The following is a 19,067-nucleotide window of genomic DNA, read 5'->3' on the forward strand; positions in this document are numbered from 1 at the left end:
ATACCACACGTGACAGGCGCTGTATTTGACTTGGAGAAGCCCAGGCTGACGTGCTCTGTCCTGTCAGCGAGGTATGAGGTGAACCAGTCCAGTGTGGAGAGATGGAGACCAATGTTGGTGTGGAGACGGTTAAGGAGGATATGGTGGTTGACGATATCAAAGGCTACTGAAAGATCAAGGAGGATGAGCAGGGAGGGGGAACCAGAATCGGCGGAGATGAGGAGGTCATTGGTTACCCTCTGCGGCGCTGTCTCTGTGCTATGTGCAGTGCGGAAACCAGACTGGAAAATTTCAAATAGTGAGTGGTGTTGAAGGTGTTCCTGTACCTGTATGGCAACAGCTTTTTCAAGGACTTTGGACAGGAATGGAAGAAGAGAGATGGGCCGGTAGCTGGAAAGACATTCTGGGTCGAGGCTGGTTTTTTTTAGGAGAGGCTTGATAACGGCGGTTTTGAGTGGTGGCGGGACATGGCCTGAGTTTAGTGAGTGGTTTATTATTTGTGTGATAAGAGGGCTTATGTCAGACAGGTTAGATTTTATGAGAGTTATAGGAATGGGGTCCAAGGGGGAGGTGGAGGGTTTCATTTTTTTGATGGAACTCTCAACTTCGGACTGAATGGCAGCAGCAAAGGTGCTGAAAGGTGGAGGTTGAGGGCAGGCAGATTGAAGAGATGGTGCTGGGGAGCCTGAGAGCTGAGATCGGATGGATGTTTTTAGAGTGGTGCTCACTCTAACTTATTTGCAAGAACCAAACGGGAGACAGTATGCCAATAGAGCACTTGCAAGTGGAGAATTCATTCATCACTGTGCATACAGCGATGTTCGAACGAAGTCTGACTTTGGATTCTTGCAAGAGCATGTTTATTGAAAGAAGCAGGGTGGGGGTGAGATTGGACATGTTTGGTGGTCACCGCAGCAACTGCTTAAACGGTGTCGATGGTCCCAGCTAATTGTTTTACAAGGTCGTGGAAACAGAAACTAGTGTAGCATTTTAGATGACTAACTAAGCAAGAATGTTTCTACACTAAAGTTAATAATTCTAGTCTACATTCCAACATAATCATACGATAATTTGTCAACCCTAACATATCCCTCCTGTTTATCATTAGATTATGTCAATCCAACCAATCAAACGCAAGAAAATATAATAAAGAAATAAAAATAAAAGAAACACAAACAGTACACCATTGTATACACTTGTGAGGCATTTTCAACGGTCAAATCATCAAGTTTTTTTAAAACCCGTTCAGCTAATCAGCATTATCGCAATCTTCTTTCTGCAGCACATTAAAATCATCAAATTAGACATGCCCGAGATGTTGTGTCTGCACGTCAACTACGGTAGAAGACAAAGATCTTGATACAGGTGACTTCAAATATGAGATAACACAGGTTGTAAATGAGCACAACAATACCAGCACAACAAGAACAGGAGTCGCAAGTTTCAACAGCAGATGCCACCAGGCGCCAGAAAATAGCCATGAAAGGAAATCTCACTGATGTGGGCCCTTGTCCTCCGACATGGCCTGCTGTAAATTCTTCTGTGAGTTCATGGCGTCGTTGACGTGAGTGTCATTAACTCCAAGACTGCAACTCCCAAAAAACTTGTGTGGAGGAAGGGGGGGGAGTTTGGAACACACATAGCATCCCTCCTGTGTGTGGGATCTCCCAGTGAACTTTACATACTGGTACCAAGTGCTGGTTTCGTATGGGTGGCTGGGGTCCCATGACCAGTCCTCAAAGTTCTCATCATGTGACCATCTTTTTCCTCAGTTGACATTGTCAATCGGTCTATTCAGATGAGCCCATAGACCATAGCACGCTCCAACCACAACGCAGGAGAGGATCCACCTGGCATAAGGAGCCCCATTGCTACTAGGATGGCAGAGACACCGGTATATCCCATTGCCTGTCAGAGTGGGGATCGTTGAATTCTTCACCAACATTGAGACGCCCCACCCTAAAGCACTCTCTGTAACTTGCAGTGGCTGAGGTGAATCCAGCTGGGCCTTTCGGCAATTTTCAGTGCAGTGGGGTTAGTCAGCAAGGCTTGGAATGGTCCCTCACATTGTGGCTGGCCCAGTTTGTCCTTTTTGACGACCTTTATGTCGTCCCGGTCTCCTGGCTTGGAGCGGTTGTTGACCTGTGGGGAAGAAAGATCAGGCGGCAGTAAATTTGCATTGGACACATCTTTCAGTTTGAGTGCTCTGATCATGCTATCTGCCAAGGACTGTTCTTCGTCTGCTTTTTGCAAATCTTGTATCATTCGCCAGTCAATTTTATTGCCCTTTAGAACTAGGCAAATAGGAGTGTTTTCCAGCTGGGCCTTTCAGCAATTTTCAGTGCAGTGGGGTTAGTCAGCAAGACTTGGAATGGTCCCTCACACTGTGGCTGGCCCAGTTTGTCCTTTTTGACGACCTTTATGTCGTCCCAGTCTCCTGGCTTGGAGCGGTTGTTGACCTGTGGGGAAGAAAGATCAGGCGGCAGTAAATATGCATTTGACACTGTTAGGGCAGTAAATTTGCATTGGACACATCTTTCAGTTTGAGTGCTCTGATCATGCTATCTGCCAAGGACTGTTCTTCGTCTGCTTTTTGCAAATCTTGTATCATTCGCCAGTCAATTTTATTGCCCTTTAGAACTAGGCAAATAGGAGTGTTTTCCAGCTGGGCCTTTCAGCAATTTTCAGTGCAGTGGGGTTAGTCAGCAAGACTTGGAATGGTCCCTCACACTGTGGCTGGCCCAGTTTGTCCTTTTTGACGACCTTTATGTCGTCCCAGTCTCCTGGCTTGGAGCGGTTGTTGACCTGTGGGGAAGAAAGATCAGGCGGCAGTAAATATGCATTTGACACTGTTAGGGTTTACAGAATATCTTCATCGTATGATTATGTTGGAATGTAATAATTTACCTAGCTTGTCCTGTCTTAACAAAAGTAGTAGAACAAAGTGCTAAGATCTTTTCAACTGATTGACTAGCAGAGGAAGCAATCAAAGTTGCTTTGTTTACACAATGTCGTAAAACACCCCCTGCTTTGCTTTAATCAGCAGGCCAGGGGCTTCACCCCATCCTGTCTTCCCACACCCCCACTTTCAACCCCACTCTGTTTCTCTCAATAAATATGCACCTGATGAGGCCTGAGTCAGATCTCATTCGACCATCGTTGTAAGCACAGGGACGAATGAACTCTCCACCTGCAGGTGTCTAAAACGACTAACTTGTCTCGAGTGTGGTTCTTGCAAAATAAGTTAGAGTGAACACCACCCTAACAGACACATCTTTCAGTTTGAGTGCTCTGATCATGCTATCTGTCAAGGACTGTTCTTCGTCTGCTTTTTGCAAATCTTGTGTCATTCGCCAGTCAATTTTATTGCCCTTTAGAACTAGGCAAATAGGAGTGTTTGCAAGAAGAGTTTGAGGACTTCCTAATGATTCCTCCTGATCAAAAAACATTTATCAAGTTTCTGTAAAACATGTTCAGCCAATCAGCATTATCACAATCTTCTTTCCGCAGCACATTAAAATCATCACATTCGACATGCCTGAGATGTTGTATTTGCACGTCAACTACGGCTATCCCATTTATTGCCTCCTGTTTTAAAGGAGATGCTCTGATTTTGGTTGGATTTGGACTGGGGGAATGGACTAGATGGTTCCTTTGCCCAACTCCTTATCAGTCAAAAAAACTTTGATTAGTCAGGGAAGTGCATAAACGCGGACCCTTCCAAAAGTTACACCTCTTCCTCATAGCCTCTTTAGTCACTTTTCAATCATTTTCCGATTGCTTACAGCAAAAGTTTGAAAGGTTTGAGAACATTTTAAATTAATGGTATGACGCCAAATGTATTAGAGAAGCCAATTGTTGTATTATTACTATCTTTCACTATCTGTCCTACTCCCTCCCTTATGACGTTTGGCGATGCCCATGCCTCGCACCTTGTCCAGCATAACTAAGACAATCTTTTTGGAAGGATGTGTTCTTTACTACATATGATTCCAACATCATTTAATTTGACTTTCTTTCCAAAACACTACTCAGTTTCTCAGTTCACACATCTTCTGCATGTGTTACTGGTTCTCCAGTTTTTTTCCTCTAGTTAATTATCATTCCAGAAGTAACTTTTTTTCTTAGCATTTAACTTGCTCAAAATCACTCTTTCTTCAAAGTTGTTCTACTAATTTTCCATAGTCGTCTCCAACAACTACAACCATTCAACCTGTATTTTCCTTTCATTCAGGCAATCATTCGCCTTGCTAATTTGCATCTCACACACAGTCTCCAAAAAGGAGTCTTTCCATCACATTGGTCTCAATTTATCCAAGCTCTCCACACGACATTCGTATATCATTCTCAACTCATGTTCCTTATCCTATTTTTCTCTATTATTTCTCATGAATGTAGCATTGTAATGTCTCAAATTCACAATTTTGCTTAATCCAATTCCTGAAAGCATGTTCTCTTTCTTTCGAATTTGTCATCAGGGCAAGACACTAATGAGCACTAGTGTGACCCAGTTTCTGCCCACAAACAGATTTCTTTCTTTTCTTCTCTTTTTTATTCTTCAAAATTGTTTCTGTTTTGCCGCGCAAATCGAAAATACCACAGTCTAGCAAATTTCTTTGCACTAAATGTTTAGCCAATTTCATCATTTTAACACATAGGCACACACATGCACAGCTCTCGCGCATGAGGTGTGGGGGCCCGGCACCAATGATTCGTCACAGGCTGGCTATTTCCTGCAGTCGATCATGAAGCCGATTCCCGCCCACACACGCGAGGACAGCACATTCCAATTCTCTATTTATCTTTTAGAGGCAAGTTGCATTTCTTTACCACTTGATTTGCAAATTTTAACTTTAGTGTGCAGACATAATTTGATCCCTGGTAATTTGTCATTCTATTATCTGACAATAAATCTAAACCACAAGTAACGTGTTTTTTCTTTTAATGTGCTCAGAATGTCTCATGCTGTATTTCTTTCTCTGTAGGAGCATCAGAGGTCAAAGCTAGTCATGCTGAAAATTTGACTTTTCCTCTGCTTCTTCCTCCACCCTTTGATTGGTGTTGTTTTACATGACGACACTCTTACAAAGTGTCCTCGTTTCCCACAGTTCCAACAATCCAATTTTGATGGTGATTTTGAATTGAATGACGGCCTGCGGCCTTATTGGCCTCTACCTCTTCCTCTGCCCCATTGGAAACTTTGGAAGAAGATCTTCATCTATATCATTATCATCATCTAGATGAAACACATCTGAACTTTTTTCTTTCTTGATCACTTTGTCAGGGTGTCTTGCCCACGCATGGTTGTTGTAACACAAGCAGTGTCCACTTCCACCAAGTGTTTCCTCACCCAGTTGCCTAACTCAGGGCTGAAACCAGTGATGAGCACATTTTTAAGCTGTTGCTGATTTGGACTCTTAGCTGCATCATTGAACGGGATGCCACTGAATTATTTTTCAAATCTTAATTGAATGGCGGCCTCATCACTTTTTATCTTTCTAGTTTTTGTCCTTTGAATTTGTTCTCTTCTCTCTTGTGAAGCTTCCTACCACACTCTAGCACAGGGATCACCAACCTTTCTCAAACCGAGCGCTACTTCCTGGATACTGATTAAGGCAAAGGGCTACCAGTTTGACACACACTTCTGAAATAGCCAATTTGCTCAATTTGGCTTTCATTATGTGTTATTATTGTCATTTCCAGTTCACATGTAAGTGTGATTTTAACAAGAATAGCAAAAATATAGTCAAACCTTGGTTTTGGACTATAATCCGTTCCAGAAGGCGGTTCAAGAAGCAAATCGGTCGAATTCCGAATCTATTTTTTCCATTACAAATAAATGATTTTTTTTTTATCCGTTTCAAGACAAAACCCCCCACCTTTTTTAAGCATTTTTTCACTTGCGCATATTTGTCCGATCGCGCAACTGCAGCGCACCACCGAATGCGCAACCGTAGCACGTTGCCCACCGCGCAACTGCACCGCGCTGGTCGCATTATTGTGACAGAACCGTCGCTAAAATTTAGAAAATATTTTAGTCTTGATGTACTTTCCAAAATGTAAGTGAACCTAAGTGCGCAGTTAGCTTGATTTTGTACGATCGCGCAACCGCAGCGCACCCCCAAACGCGCAACCGTAGCGCGTCGCCGACCGCGCAACTGCACCGACAAACTTTAAGCAAAAAAATCTTGAATTTCTTGTTCAAAGTTTGATTTGTTTGAGAACCGGGACGTTCAAAAACCAAGGTTTGACTGTACAATAAATAGATGCAGCTCACTGACAAGTGTCGCTATTTGAGCTAATTATAGAACAGTCCTGCGGGTGACTCATGCGGTCCTTACGGGCAACCTGGTGCCCGCGGGCACCGTGCTGGTGACCCCTGCTCTAGCACATTGCAATTCTCTCTTTTTCCTTTCCTTTCTAAGTCCCTTTGTCTTCCTTGCCACACTCTTCTCCAAAATGTCTACCACTATGTTCCACAATTCAACCTTCAACTTTACTTCTACTCCATACTTTTTCTTCCACTTTGACATGTATCGCATACAATTGAAAAGAAATCTACTCGCCATGTACTTCTCATCTGCTTCAAGAGCTCCTTTATCTAGATATTTACCGTTTTCATTTCTCATCTTAATTTGGTATTTTAGGTTTTTACAATTTTTTTACAATTTGTTTTTCTTTGAGGATCCTCAGTGCAGGTTTAAATTGACCTTTCAACAAATTTCTAGCCTGTGTTATTGGCGTGGATTAATGCTAGAACTGCTTTTTAGTCAATTTATCCTACCAATCACACTCTCAACCACACAATTTTTCTATCGCTGCCTACGCGAAGTCCTCTTAAAAAAAAGAGTGGGAAAACTTGGCGACTTTTTTTCACTCCGCTGGACGAATCCACAGATGTCAGAGGAAATGCACAGCTTGTTGCTTTTGTGAGATACATTGAGCCTGACGGCATACACATACTTCCCTGCAAATGTCTGGAGGGGAGAACAACCGGAGAGGACATTTTTAATGTCGTTAACGCATTTTTCCCTAAAGGTGGTATCAGCTGGAAATCCTGCAGCAGCGTGTGTACAGATGCGGCTGCATCAATGACAGGCAGTGCGAAAGGGCTCATTGTGCGGATTAAAAAGGAAAATCCCGACATTAAGTGGACTCACTGTGTGATTCACAGGGAAGTGTTAGCGTCCAAGAAAATGAGCCCCGTGTTGCATGATGTTTTGAACGACAGCATCAAAGTGATCAACTTCATCAAGTCAAGGCCACTTAATGCACGTTTGTTCCGCCGCCTCTGTGAAAACATGGGAGCTGAACACACGCAACTCCTCCTGCATACATTTGTTTTGTTGTTTTGTCTTCCGGGTTAGAGAAACGCTTGCGTCTGGATTGTTGACTGCCGCTTCTACCCCGAACCATGTCCGCTATTTGTTTTTCCCCGATCTGTTTTGTGTTTCCCATTTAAAGTGTGCCTGTCTTTTCTTTTATTTTTCTCGCCTTTTCACCTGCCCACCGCGTATCTCTGGAGCTCTGCTCGCACCTCTCTGTCCCCACTCCCTCGGACTACGAGCTATGTTAGCCAGCTAGCCAACCCACCACCGGACCCTCCTACCTCCCGGCTCTGAGCCTGTAGCTGCTCGCTCTTGGCTCGGCAAACAGCTTCAACCCAACTTTCTGGCCACTTGGCCGGCGTCCTCGGGGGGAACACCCGCTTGCTGCGAGCTCGCCGGTCGTGGCTCGGCTGTGTGCCGCCATGACACACTGGGGCTTGCCGTTTGCAGGGGAACAGTTGGGATTGACCAACACCACCACCCACTCCTCCAACATCACTACTCGGTCCACTGCTGCTTCCATGCATTTCACTGCCTACCAACTTCTAGCTAACCAGCTACTAGCCACATCTAGCATTTTATCTGGATTATTCCTAGCGGCTGTCACGTCTCACCTCCTGTGACACCGGGTCCCGTGAACACATCACTACTGTTTTCCACTCTCTTCACTGGCTCCCCATTAAGGAGCGTATCATCTTCAAGATACTCCTCCTCACTTTCAAAGCCCTTCACCACCTGGCTCCCACTTACCTATCCAACCTCCTTGTCCCCTACTGCCCCAACCATCCCCTCCGATCCTCCAATACTTCACGTCTGACAGTCCCTAAATCTTAACTCAAATCCTTCGGTGACAGAGCCTTCTCCTGCACATCACCCCGACTCTGGAACTCTCTCCCTCAGTCTGTCTGTGACTCACCCACACTCCCCATATTTAAGTACTGTCTAAAAACTTACCTCTTCTCTCAAGCCTATGACCTCCCCTACCCATAACTGGTTTCCTCTTCTTAATTTTATACGAAATTTTATATATTTTATCTTTCATTGTCTCTTCCCCGTCCTCCTCCCCCTTCCCTCCTGTATGTCTTTGCCTTGTTCCCTGTAAGCGTCTTTGGGTTTTTGAAAAGCGCGATACAAATTTAATGAATTATTATTATTATTATTAGAAGTGCGCTGGCTCTCTCGAGGTAAGATACTCAAGAGGCTGTTGGAGTTACGAGCTGAAGTGCACACCTTTCTGACAGAGCACGGCTCATGCCACCTTGTTCGAGAACACGGACTGGCTTGCAAAGCTTTGCTATCTGGCAGATATATTCAGCAAACTGAACAAACTCTCTGCAGGGCAAGGACACCAGCATCCTGAACCTGTCTGACAAGGTGGGTGGTTTCCTGAAGAAAACAGAGCTGTGGAAAAGGGCATGCGGTCAGGAGGATTTCACCTGATTTCCTCAGGTGGATGCTTTTCCCTCCAATGAAGATTTGGAGACAACTCCAGTGAAGTTAGTCATAGTGGGACATTTGGCTAACTTGATAAAGGTCTTTCATTGCTACTTTGCTGACATGGAGGAGATATCTGTACAGATGGATTGGGTGACAAACCCATTTCTCTTGTCTGAAGCAAAGAGAAGCAAGCTTCCTGTCACTCACCAAGAAAAACAGTTGGAAGTGGCATCTGACCGTGGCCTGCAGATGAAGTTTGGCGCATCCACTCTCACACAGTTTTGGGTGTGTATGAGGCAGGAGCACCCTGAGCTGGGACAGAAAGCTTTGGAGCAGCTGCTGCCCTTTGCCTCCACATATTTATGTTAGACCTCCTTCTCTCCAATGACTGTGATGAAAACAAAGCAAAGAAACAGACTGTGCCTGGAGAAGAACTTGATCACAGCAGTTGCCTCCCTGCCACCAAGGATGACAAAGTGAGGTACAAGCCCATGTTTCTCACTAAAATGTAGGATGAGTGCAAAAGACTCATTCAAGCTTCAAGACTATTCAATGCTTGTTCAATGCTTGTCAAAACAAAATCAAATGTTCAATGCAACAGTTCAATTTTAAGAGAAAAAAAAGTTTCTTTTTTATCCCAAAAGAGGTAAAGTTGATTATTTTTTATGAGCAAATCTTTATTTATTATTAAGTTATCAATTTATTTTGTAAACAAGGTATTATTTATTTATAATTAAGTTAATTTATTTTTGTGAACACTTTTTTAGTTATGTATATTTTTATTTCCTTGCAAGAGATTATTACAAGAAAGATTCATATAAATTAGCAGTGTTCTGCATACAGTATTTGAGTTTTGAAAATGTTTATGCCTTCGTAGTGGTCACTGTTTACTGTTTATTGTTTTTGTTTCTATATGCAATGTTTGAAACATAAATGTGTCTGTCAGGTACATTGCTACAAGTTGTTTAACTTTAATAAATCAAACAATGATGGGACAATCCTGTACCTCTTTCTTTTTGACCAGAAATGTGTTGCGCTGGTCAGGTGGTACTTGGCTAAAAAAATATTTCAAAGGGGGTACATCACTGAAAAAAGTTTGATAACCACTGTTTTACAAGGTCGTGGAAACAGAAACTAGTGGAGCATCTTAGATGACTAACTAAGCAAGAATGTTTCCACACCATTTGGAAAATTTCAACAACTGAATGGTTAAACGTTTAGATTCAGGGAAAGGTAAAAGGTTCAAACAAAGTTAATAATTCTAGTCTACATTCCAACATATTCATACGATCAAGATAATTTATCAACCCTAACAGAAGTGATCTTGTCTTTGAAAAAGACAAGGAACCTGTTGCATTGTTCTACTGTTGATTCTGTATGTATTTGGTTTTTGGGGTTAAGGAGGTGATGGGACACGCCGTCTGGGCCCGGCGCCTTCCTGACCTTTTGTCTCCGGAATATCTGGCACATTTCCTCCTCGCAGATTTGGAGTGCGGGTGCGGCTTCTGTAAGAGAGAGAGTAGGTGATAACGGTGATAGAGGTGTGGACAGAGCGGTTGTGGGAGGAGGTGAGTATGTTGAATGTGCTGCAGGAGGTCCTGTTGTGTGGCTGGACCGATTAAACCTGCAGTAAAACCTCTTTCGCTGGTTGGCAGCCTTGTGTTCTCCACAGGAGGGGTTGGTTTCTTGAAGCCCGTGATGAGACCTTTCTACACTGTTGAGGGATCAGAATTGGTAGAGAGGTGTTTCTGCAGGCTCTTCCCGTATTACCTCTTGGCTTTCCTGACCTCTCGGTTCAGTGTGTTTCTGGTCTGCTTGAACAGGTCCCGGTCCCCGCTCCTGTAGGCCTCCTCCTTGACTTTGCGCAGCCTCCTGAGGTTCGGTGTAAACCAAGGTTTGTCGTCGTTGTACGTGCATAAGGTCTTAGTCTGCACACACAGACCCTCACAAAAACTGATGTATGATGTGCCAGTGTCCGTGAGTTCATGCAGGTCTGAAGTTGCAGATTCAAAAACTCCCCAATCGGTGCAGTCAAAGCAGGCTTGGAGGTCCTGCTTTGATTCCACTGTCCACTTCCTCACCGTCCTCACCACAGGCTTAGAAGTTTTTAATTTCTGCCTGTAGGCCGGCATCAGATGAACTAGACAGTGGTCCGAGAGTCCTAAAGCTGCACGAGCCACAGAGTGGTATGCATCCTTTATTACGGTGTAGCAGTGGTCCAGTGTCTGTGCCCCTCTGGTGGGACACGTTATATGCTGAAGTTTCTCCATGTCTGGTCAGCCAGCTCAGCGGCTGAGTGGTAGAGTGTCCGCCCTGAGACTGGAAGGTTGTGGGTTCAAACCCCGGCCGGGTCATACCAAAGACTATAAAAATGGGACCCATTGCCTCCCTGCTTGGCACTCAGCATTAAGGGTTGGAATTGGGGGGTTAGATCACCAACTGATTCCCGAGCGCGGCACCGCTGCTGCTCACTGCTCCCCTCTCCCCCAGGGGATGGATTAAAATCACATGGGGATGGGTTAAATGCAGAGGACAAATTTCACCACACCCAGATGTGTGTGTGACGATCATTGGGACTTTAACTTTAACTTTATCTGCGTGGCTTCACTCGCACGTGCATATGGTGGAATGTAAACAGCCACCATGACGATCGAGGAGAACTCCCGTGGTGAATAGAACATCCGGCAGTTTATGAAAAGTGTTTCTAGGAGAGGGCTGCAAGACTCTTTCAACACCGTGACATCAGTACACCAATGTTCATTAATTAAGGAGGTGGAGTAAGGCGGGCCAACTCAAAATAATGAGGGGCCCTGTCAGGAGCAGCTAGCACTCCACTAGGCCATCTGCCAACTATCGGGGAGATTAGAAATTACATTTGTAGAAGAGTTCCAATAGTCAAATAGACGTAGAAACGGACACGTTAAAGAAATTAAACCAGTTAAGAATTGATCACAACAAATAAAGTGAGAAGAAAGCAGTATTCGTTGATTGGGATTAAATTAGGGGTTAGAGTAGGCCAATAGTTTGTGATCAACAATGTGTTACATTAACAAAAAAAGAGAGAAGGAGATTTAATGAGGAGATATGGGGAGTAATCTGTTGATCCTTTTTTTTTATACCCTTTAAATGGTTTCCTGGCGCAGATGGGCTCGCGACACAAGAGATTAAGGAAATGGAAAGATATTTAAAAGAAAATCAGATTTTTGACTCAGAGATTTGTAGGCTACCAAGAGCATAAGGAAGGAAAACAGCTGAGAAGCGGCATCCAATGGAATTGAGATTAGAAATTCACAACACCATATTTTAAGTCATATTCTTAAGCAAGCATGACACAGATCATAACGTTTGAGAGGCCAAGATATAGATCAGGGCTACATTTGAAGACGCTCAATGAGTTAATTTTGAATAATGATACTGAAAACACAACCTACTGTCTCATCAAATTCAAACAATTGACAACATATGCCTTCAACACCATTGTGCCACAACGCCTCGTCAGCAAACTTGACGCGCTGGGCCTCAGTACCTACCTCTGCAACTGGCTACTGGACTTCCTCTGTCAGAGGCCACAGGTAGTACGTGTTGGCGACAAAATCTCCGCCAGCATCACGCTGAGCACGGGGGCCCCCCAAGGCTGCGTGCTCAGTCCGCTGCTCTTCACCCTCCTGACGCATGACTGCACTGCAACCTACAGCGACAACCGTATCGTGAAGTTTGCTGACGACACGACTCTGGTGGGTCTCATCACCAAGGGAGACGAGACTCAATACAGGCTGGAGGTTTACCTTCTGACCACGTGGTGCAGGGACAACAACCTCCTGCTGAACGTCGACAAGACCAAGGAGATTGTTGTGGACTTCCGGAAGGGTCACACCCAACACCTGCCGCTGACCATCGACGGTGCTGTGGTGGAGAGAGTGAGCAGCGCCAAGTTCCTGGGGGTGCACATCAGTGAGGATCTCTCCTGGTCCACCAACACCGCATCACTGGCAAAGAAAGCCCAGCGCCGCCTGTACTTCCTGCGGAAACTCAGGCGAGCGAGCGCTCCTCCGGCCGTCATGACTGCATTTTACCGCGGCACCATTGAGAGCGTCCTCTCCAGCTGTATTGCTGTTTGGGGTGGCGGCTGCACTGACTACAACTTGAAGGCCCTGCAGCGCATAGTGAACACTGCTGGTAAGATTGCTGGTGCTTCGCTCCCCTCCTTGAAGGACATTTACACCTCCCATCTCACCCGCAAGGCGACCACGATTGTGAGTGATGCGAGTCACCCCGCTCACTCTTTGTTCGAGCTTCTGCCCTCTGGGTAGAGGTACAGGAGCCTGCGCTCCCGCACCACCAGACTCTCAAACAGCTTCATACTCCAGGCTGTTAGGATCCTGAACTCGCTCCCCCGTTCTGCGTAGCGTCCTGTACTTTTACTGTCTGTACTGTCTGTATGCACACTGGCTCTTATTTGCTGTGTTATCTGTTTATTTATTATTTATTATTACTCTTATTATTTATTGTTTGTGCCTTTTTGTTTATGATGTTTTTTACTTTGCTTGCTGGCTCCGTTTTGCTCCTCTTATTTATTGTGTTATCTTTTTATTTATTATTTATTCATCACTCTTACTGTTGATTGTTTGAATTTTTGCCTTCTTGTTTTTATATTGTGTCACGTACCGTTTTTTTCCGTGTATAGTGCGCCCCCATGTATAGTACGCACCCCTAAAAATGGCATGCTGATGCTGGAAAAAAGCTTGTACCCATGTATAATACGCACCGAATTTTTATGAATTTTTTTAAAAAAAAAATTTAATTTTTTTTTTTTTTTTTTTTTTAAGTCCCAATGATCGTCACACACGCAGGGAGGCAATGGGTCCCATTTTTATAGTCTTTGGTATAGTCTTAACTAGGCTGGATGTAATTTTTTTTGTTGGCGTTGATTTCTCCGACTGCCCGTAAACGCACCACGGCGCTCCGTGCGCATGGAGCGTGTTTGAAGTGAACAGCAGAGAAGAAAGGAACAAGGCAAAGTGTTGTGAAATAAAATATTACCTGTAATACGGATTTAGGTAGAGAACTGAACTCTCGCTCTTTATATAGCTGACGTGTCTTGCTCATCCGTTCTGCGCATCTGTAATGGCGGCCTCCGTATGATATCCGGTTTGCGTGTGTGCGAGAGCGAGAGAGAGCGAGAGAGAGAGCGTGCGAGAGAACGCTCAACCGTAGCGCGCCGCCGACCGCCCAACTGCACCGGGCTGGCCGATTATTGTGACAGAGCCGTCGCTGAAATTTAGAAGATATTTTTAAAGTCCTGATGTACTTTCTAAAATTTAAGTGGACCTCAGTGCGCACTGCGCAGGGAGCTTAATTTGGTGCAGCGCGCCGGGCGCTCACTGTCGCATTGCTTAAAGAGCGCCTTTGTGTTTTAGGATGAACAGCAGAGACCAAAGGAACAAGGCAAAGTGTTGTGAAATAAAATATTACCTGTAATACGCATTTTGTTATTTGCTGATTGAAACTGCTAATTAAACTGTGAATTGAAACTAATAGGAAGAAAACAACTCTCGGTCTTTATATAGCTGACGTGTCTTGCGCATCCGTTCTGTGCATTTTATTTCACAACACTTTGCCTTTCTTCTCTGCTGTTCACTTCAAACACGCTCCATGCGACCGCAATGCTCTCGTATCAGACGCTTGCTCGATCACCTGCTCGTTTGCTGTCCCGTGCGCGCACGAAGCGCGGTGGTGCGTTTACGGGCAGTCGGAGAAATCAACGCCAACAAAAAAAATTACATCCAGCCTAGTTAAGACCATACCAAAGACTATAAAAATGGGACCCATTGCCTCCCTGCGTGTGTGACAATCATTGGGACTTAAAAAAAAAAAAAAAAAAAATTAAAAAGAAAATTTTTTTTTTTTTTTTGTACCCATGTATAATGCGCACCCCGGATTTTAGGACAATAAATTAGTAAAATTTTGCGCACTATACACGGAAAAAAACGGTACTTGTATGTCTATCGTGTTATGTGTCTCGTCACCGTGGGATAGAGAAAAACGTAATTTCGGTCTCTTTGTGTGTTGTGACATGTGGGGAGATTGACAATAAAGCTGACTTTGACTTTGACTTTGATATAGCTCGAAAACAGGATATACAAACTAGATCAATTTTACTGGGAGAATTTGGAATTTGATCAACAAAGCCTACTAGCGAATAAATGGCAACTAAATATGGAGATAATCTTACAAGTTTTATGTACCAGTCTGTCTCTCCCAGTGCTCGTCAGGCACCCTGTAGCTTAATCCCAGACTCCACCTTTAGCCGTGAACAACAAGAAAACGGTGCCTGGCTTTGGGGCACCTTTGACCTTTTGCAAGAATAAGGAAGAACTGTGTTTGTGCTTGGGGGGAGCACAGCTCTCTGGAGGACGACGACGTCCTCGGAGACGAGAACAGACATTGAGAAGTGGAAGAATTTGCAAGATGAGAATGGACTCATTTGAAAAATGGACACATTAGAGAGTGTTGAATGGGTTGGCTCTGAGACAACAACAGACAAAAGAACACCAACTTAAGATATGATGGCGCCGCGGATGGCAGCCACGGTGAGTCGCTCTCTGTTTCTTTGTTTTATTTTGTGTGTTTTCTGTGTCCTCTGCTGTCCATCCCGGATCACTTTTACCAGAGAAGCGGTGTTAAACATTGGACAGTCTTCTTCTGGTATTTTCTCTTCTGTTCTCTCTGATTCAGACTGTCGGAGATTCTAGCCGGAGCGGCGGTGCTATACAAGCTAGTGCGACGACGGCGGCGCGGAAAACGAGCAGGAGCCCACGTAAAGCTGAGGAAGAGAGGGTTCCGTTCTGCCCTACCGTCAATTCATCTGGCGAATGTCCGCTCCCTGGCGAACAAGATGGACGAACTGCTCCTCCTCACTTCAAGGAACACGGACTTCAGCAGATCCGCCGCGCTGTGCTTTGTTGAAACGTGGCTCAGTGAACGAACCCCCCACCACGCTGTGGAATTAGCGGGGTTTCGGCGAACGCAGCGCGGCTCTCCGGAAAATCAAAGGGAGGTGGTCTCTGTTTCTACATTAATGAACGTTGGTGTACTGATGCCACGGTGTTGAAAGAGTTTTGCAGCCCTCTCCTAGAAACACTTTTTATAAACTGCCGGCCGTTCTATTCACCACGGGAGTTCTCCTCGATCGTCATGGCGGCTATTTACATTCCACAACACGCTCGTGCGAGTGAAGCCACCCAGATGCTGGCTGACCAGGTAACAGACATGGAAAAACTTCTACCAAACTCACTAATCATTGTTCTGGGTGGTCTTAACAGGGCGAACCTCGCACATGAACTCCCCAGAGACAGACAGCACGTAACGTGTCCCACCAGAGGGGCACAGACTCTGGACCACTGGTACACCGTGATTAAGGCTGCATACCACTCTGTGGCTCGTGCAGCTTTAGGACTCTCGGACCACTGTCTAGTTCATCTGATCCCGGCCTACAGGCAGAAACTAAAAACTTCTAAGCCTGTGGTGAGGACTGTGAGGAAGTGGACAGTGGAGTCAAGGCAGGACCTCCAAGCCTGCTTTGACTGCACGGATTGGGGAATTTTGGAAGCTGCAACTTCAGACCTGCATGAAATCACTGGCACTGTCACATCATACATCAGTTTTTGTGAGGATCTGTGTGTGCAGATGAAGAAGGTACCTTCTGCACGTACAACAACGACAAACCTTGGTATGCACCGAACCTCAGGAGGCTGCGCAAAGTCAAGGAGGAGGCCTACAGGAGCGGCGACCACGACCTGTTCAAGCAGATCAGAAACACACTGAACCGAGAGGTCAGGAAAGACAGGAGGTGTTACGGGGAGAGCCTGAAGAGACACCTCTCTGCCAATCCTGATCCCTCAACAGTGTGGAAAGGTCTGCAGAGCATCACGGGCTTCAAGAAACGAACCCCCCGTCCTGTGGAGAGTCCACGGCTTGCTAACCAGCTAAACAGGTTCTACTGCAGGTTTGATCGGTCCTCCCACACAACGGGAATTCCTGCAGCACAATCTACATACTCACCTCTCCCCACAACTGCTCTGTCCACACCTCTATCAACGTTGTCCTCTTGCAGAGGCCGCGCCCGCACTCCAGATCTGCGAGGAGGAAGTGCGCAAGATGTTCCCGAGTCAAAAGACCAGGAAGGCACTGGGCCCAGACGGCGTGTCACCTTCCTGCTTGAAAGTCTGCGCTGAGCAGCTGGCGCCCACCTTTGCACGGATCTTGAACCGTTCTCTGGAGCTGTGTGAGGTGCCCTCGTGCTTCAAGAGCTCCACCATTGTTCCAGTGGCCAAGAAGCCCGCCATCACAGGTTTGAATGACTATAGACCTTTCGCACTGACATCTGTGGTCATGAAATTTTTCGAGAGGTTAGTGCTGAACCACCTGAAGGATGTCACGGGCCCCCTGCTTGACCCCCTCCAGTTTTCCTACCGGGCAAACAGGTCGGTAGATGATGCGGTCAACATGGGACTGCACTACATCCTGCACCACCTGGACACCCCAGGAACGTACGCCAGGATCCTGTTCGTGGACTTCAGCTCGGCGTTCAACACCATCGCTCCTGACATCCTCCAACAGAAGCTCACCCAGCTTGCGGTGCCTGCCTCCACCTGTCAGTGGATCACCAGCTTCCTGACAAACAGGAGACAGCGTGTGAAGCTGGGGGGCATCACATCTGACACCCGGACCACCAATACTGGAGCCCCTCAGGGGTGCGTCCTCTCCCCAGTGCTCTTCTCTCTCTACACCAACGATTTCTCCTCAGGTGACTCTCCTGTGAAGCTCCTGAAGTATGCAGACGACACCACTCTCATCGGACTGATCCAGGACGGTGATGAGACTGCGTACAGACAGAAGGTGGAGCGGCTGGTCCATTGGTGCAGCCAAAACCACCTGGAGCTGAACCTGCTCAAGACCGTGGAGTTGACAGTGGACTTCAGGCGTGACCCTTCACCACTTTTACCCCTCACTATCCGCAGTAATACTCTTCTCTCCACAGACACTTTCAAGTTCCTGGGAACCACAATCTCTCGGGACCTGAAATGGACCGGCCACATAGACTCTGTCCGGAAGAAGGCCCAGCAGAGGCTGTACTTCCTGAGACAGCTCAAGAAGTTCAACCTGCCGTGAGAGCTTCCGAAGACCTTCTACACCACCATCATCCAGGCTGTCCTCTGCACCTCTTGTTTGGATTGGCCTCCTAACAAGACAAGCACAGACTGCAACGGACCATCAGGACTGCAGAAAAGATAATTGGAATCAACCTCCCATCTATCCAAGACTTGTACCTGTCCAGGACCAGGAAACGTGCAAGGAGCATCTCTACAGACCCTTTCTCACCCAGGTTGCAATCTGTTTGAACTACTCCCCTCCGGACGGCGTTATAGAGCTCGGTACGCCAAAACCAGCAGACACAGAGACAGCTTCTTCCCCAGGCTGTTGCTCTGATGAACTCACACCACTCTTAGAGTCTCAGAGTCATTACTGTGCAATAACATCCTGCTCTTCACACCTTTTTTGAATTTGTCTACACTGTTTGTACAATGTGTCCTCTCTGCATCCATTGCAGCCTGGTCCTCCTGGATAAGGGACCTTCCCATCTGTGGTCTCTTCTCAAGGTTTCTCATTTCCCCTAGCTGGAGTTTTGAGTTTTTCCTTGCCCTTTAGGGAGTTTAAGATCAGGGGATGTTTGAGAATATTTGCCATTTTTCACATGTCCTGAGTGCTGTTAGTCACCTAAATGTTGAACAGAGGGTGTGATTTACCGAAGTCAAATTCCTTGTTTGGCACGCTCAAACATGGTGAATAAAAAACTCTTGAATCTTGAATAATGGGGTGCTGCTAAAGACACATGAGACATCGAGTGTCCAACAACCGAACCGCACTCCTTGCTGAGGCGTTCCCAAACTTGGTGGAGCTAATTAGGATTAATTAATTAATTAATTAAATAATTAATTAGGATTGACTTTTTAGGAGCCATCTGATGTTGTGGATGCTCCTCCATTACACAGGCCCCACAGTTAGCCTCTCAGGTAAACATATACTACAATTTTGCAAAGAATTTGATTGGCAAGTTTATGGAGAATTTAATTGGCGATTTTACAAAAGATCTAATTGATGAGAATGTCCAGATGAGAAGGGTTACTTTTAGGATTCAATGTTTGCCTGCTCACTTACATACTAACTTTTCTTGTTGTGGGACGAGAGCTGAGTGATAAGGGTGGATGAGTTGGTGCCTGTGTGTCTGTGACTGGGTAGGTG

General features: G+C 45.6%; 1 long non-coding RNA gene across 1 annotated transcript in view; it reads right to left on the bottom strand.

The window, feature by feature from the left end:
• Nucleotides 1-764: 764 nt before the first annotated feature.
• Nucleotides 765-19,067, bottom strand: part of LOC133147093 (uncharacterized) — a 29,215-nt gene continuing 10,912 nt past the window's right edge. Inside the window, exon 2 of the long non-coding RNA XR_009711507.1 lies at nt 765-10,270. This is a non-coding gene — a long non-coding RNA (uncharacterized LOC133147093). The remainder of the gene's footprint in view (nt 10,271-19,067) is intronic.

This window comes from Syngnathus typhle, unplaced genomic scaffold (assembly GCF_033458585.1).
Source record: "Syngnathus typhle isolate RoL2023-S1 ecotype Sweden unplaced genomic scaffold, RoL_Styp_1.0 HiC_scaffold_28, whole genome shotgun sequence".
NCBI classification, from domain to species: domain Eukaryota; kingdom Metazoa; phylum Chordata; class Actinopteri; order Syngnathiformes; family Syngnathidae; genus Syngnathus; species Syngnathus typhle.